This window comes from Bombus pascuorum, chromosome 1 (assembly GCF_905332965.1).
Source record: "Bombus pascuorum chromosome 1, iyBomPasc1.1, whole genome shotgun sequence".
Lineage (NCBI taxonomy): Eukaryota > Metazoa > Arthropoda > Insecta > Hymenoptera > Apidae > Bombus > Bombus pascuorum.
The window spans coordinates 1767806-1771199 of record NC_083488.1 but is presented as its reverse complement, the minus strand read 5'-3'; the positions used below and the strand labels follow the sequence as shown (position 1 = coordinate 1771199).

Genomic DNA, 3394 nt, shown 5'->3' with positions numbered 1-3394 from the left:
TTCGTTTTACCTTTATAACTGATTCTTCTTCCTTCCACTTATCCTTTCGTTTATACCGAAGATTAACAATTTTGATCTTCTTGTTCATACGATTGTTCGCTACGAACGATCTTCAATTTCTAGCTGCTAGAATTTGAAAAACGCTGACAAAAAGAGACACTCATAAAAGATATAACTTAGAAAAAACGAAGTTGGCACCCCGCTGGGGGTAGCCACCCACATGCTATATTTATTTTTATTTTATTTTATTTTATTTTTATTACCAATGAGATATAACACTTTACCAAATGTCCATAAGGACAAATTGTAAAAAAACCAAAATAAAATAAAAAAAAAAGAGACATACGAATGCCAAAATAATTTATTTTAATCAAGAAATTACTTTGTATCGTATCCTTTTGTATCGAACCATTTCTTTAACAAAATTCTTTATATTTTCGGGAAACATAAGACACGGTATAAATTATCCAAACAGTACAATTTATCATTGTGTATATGTACGATAGCGGATAGAAGATTAAAACGAAATGGAAGAAATAAATAATTGACTTACTTTCCATAAAAAATATAAATACAGCGTTCTACTTTTGGTATTAACTAATTAGACATTTGTTTATACACTTACAAAAAAATTTCAATTTGATATTGTCGAAGTGATCGCCACTTCTAAGAAAACTCTACCTCTGGTCTTCCGTTTTCTCAAGCGCTAAGGTCATCGATAGCGCATAGACAAAAGAATGCGTCGATGACAGACCATAAGCGGTATACGTGCGACGTTGGCTTCAGGGTTCTTTTAGTCTCAGGGTAACCTTGCTGGGCCGGTGTGTCGCCGTAGCGGTTCCCGGGCTCACCTCGACGCAGTAGAGACAGTCTTCGTGGAGGTTTTAGTCGGTTGGAGTCCGACACTACCACGCCGCCCTCCCCCCTAGAGGCGGTAGGTGTCCGTGCGGATTTCCTCCACGGAAAAATAAAAAAAAAAGGGTAACCTTGCTAGCGTGAGGATCTGGACCAGCTCACATTGTATTCCACACTTTGTACTTTAATATTCACAATATATATACTTACAATACCTTACAATTTACCCACGTGTTTCTTTAATTCCACGTACACCGAATAACCTTAACAGATATTTTGCTCAGTAGCTGTTATAGAAAAGGAATAAATCTATATAATATTTCGTCGGTCGAAAGTTTAAGATTACACAAAGAAATATTAATTTTTAGTAAGAAAATATACACAATTTTTGTTTAAATTCAATATTTTGTCCAATATCGTTATTTCTTATCCCTTTGGTACATCTCCTTGGCATAGAATCTATTAATTTATCACATCGATCTACCGTAATATTGCTCCAAGCAGTTTCAAATGTAAAGTTTATTTAAATTTTTCCGCTTATAGCCTTGTACAGTCTTTTTTACGAAGAACCACAAATTCTCGATTGGATTAATTAATGTCTGATGATTGCGACGGCCACAGGGGCACGGTAATATTTTCTTCTTCGAAAAACTGTTTCACAGCCCGAACCGTGTGCTTTGGATCATTATCGTTTTGAAAAATAAAATCATCGCAACATTGTGTTCTTGAGTATGTCCATGTATCGAAAACCATATTGTCCATAATTCCATTGATACGACGTATCGGACCAAGGCTGCCTCGAGAACACGTCCGCACCATAACGTTTCCACCACCATGTTTAAGAGTGTAAGAACGTTAAGGATGTAACAAAAGTTTCATAGCTAATGAAAATTTTAGTAAAAAGCTGAATTCCTATTGAGGTACGGAATGCCGATCAAATTGAAATTCATGGGGATTCCAAAAATATTCCAGGTTTCGTTCAATAAGTTGAAACCGAGCACGATTTCACCTTGAACGAAACCTGCTTCGATCCAAGAACGATTCGCTATTAGTCTCTCTGGTTAAAGTGCAAACACGATCTATGGTGGACAAACACAGACGAGATTTCCTATATCTATAGACACATGGAACACGCGTATCGCTGCCTATTCCATTTTAGGGACCGGTCTTCGACCTATTAGCATATGTTTTCTTTTTAACCACGAGGCTCTCACTGACGCGGCGACCAGAATATCGGAATGGCGATTTTCCGACCATAAATACGACACGTCAGCGACGATGACGTACGTACGACCGATTACCGGGCCAGTGAATCGTTCGTTTCTACGCATGGCTGTTTTTCCAATTATTTTTTTTTTCTTTCCTTTTCATACGCGCGACAATCACATCAGGTACAGGTGTCGCGAGTAAATCGCTTTCCTTCGCATCTCGTCCTCCCTATTATCATTGATTTTCATTGAATACCAATTACAGGCTTATGAGTCCGGAGGTGGATGTGAATCGTAATAGATATTCCGTTTCGCTGAAATAACAGAGACGCGTGTCATGTTTGCGTCGTGAATTGTGCATGAAGAATCGTACTCTTGATTGCCGCGTCGATTGTAGTCGACAGCAAAACGTGGGAAATATTAATTGGTATGTAGTTGGCAATTGTACTAACATTTTTAGTTTGTAAATCGTGCAGACACGAAAATGCTTGTACAGTCGAAATGTAGGAATACGAAATTTTACGTTTTATTAAACATATTCGAATGCATGCACATTACACACAGATACATAAGTGTAATTATCACGTGTAATTAACACGAAAGAAACATCCTTAAATCTCGCGAAGGAGACTTTATTATTGGTACCAATATCTTATCGATCGAATAAGTTTAATGACGTCGGCGTGCGTCGGTGCGTTCAAGTGGTTGAAACGAATTAGCAATTCAAATAACGAGTTGCCGGTTCTCAAAAACCGTGAAACTAGATCATTTTTAGTTGGTCCAGATTCTATGTATGTTTCTGCGAATTTCCGATTCTTCGTTGAACTTAATCAGATAGATAAATCAGATGTATAAAGCAAACGGCGGCGTCTGTGTAGTTTAAATTTCATTCTGTGATAAGATCCTGCGGACGAGGATTCGATAATCCATAGGATGATTTTCATTTGGTACTTTTTGTAGTGAGAAAACTTGTACAAGTTAAGGAATACTTTATTTTGGTAGAATAAACTCGTATGATTGTTCTTTATTTCATCGAGTATTACTTTCAAACGTTTAGTTATTATTACGTCACGATGTCGAAAACTTTCGCCGGTGTCAGGTAATATTATCTTTTATCTACGATTTTAATTAAATTCGAGAACAGGTATTTTGTTTAATTCTAAATAATTAAATAGATATAAAAATAGTTAGGTCAAGTAAAAACGAAATTTTATCAGATTTAGTACTAAATTCAAATTTCCAAGTTTCCAATTCGAGAACAGATATTTTGTTTAATTCTAAATAATTAAATAGATACAAAAATAGATAGATCAAGTAAGAACGAAATTTTA

General features: G+C 36.0%; 1 long non-coding RNA gene across 1 annotated transcript; it reads left to right on the top strand.

Annotated features, from left to right (window-relative positions):
* The first annotated feature begins 2155 nt into the window (after positions 1–2155).
* On the top strand, positions 2156–2491 carry LOC132916081 (uncharacterized). Its single transcript, XR_009660012.1, has 2 exons — positions 2156–2246; positions 2329–2491. It is a non-coding gene; the product is annotated as an uncharacterized LOC132916081 (long non-coding RNA).
* Positions 2492–3394: the final 903 nt, after the last annotated feature.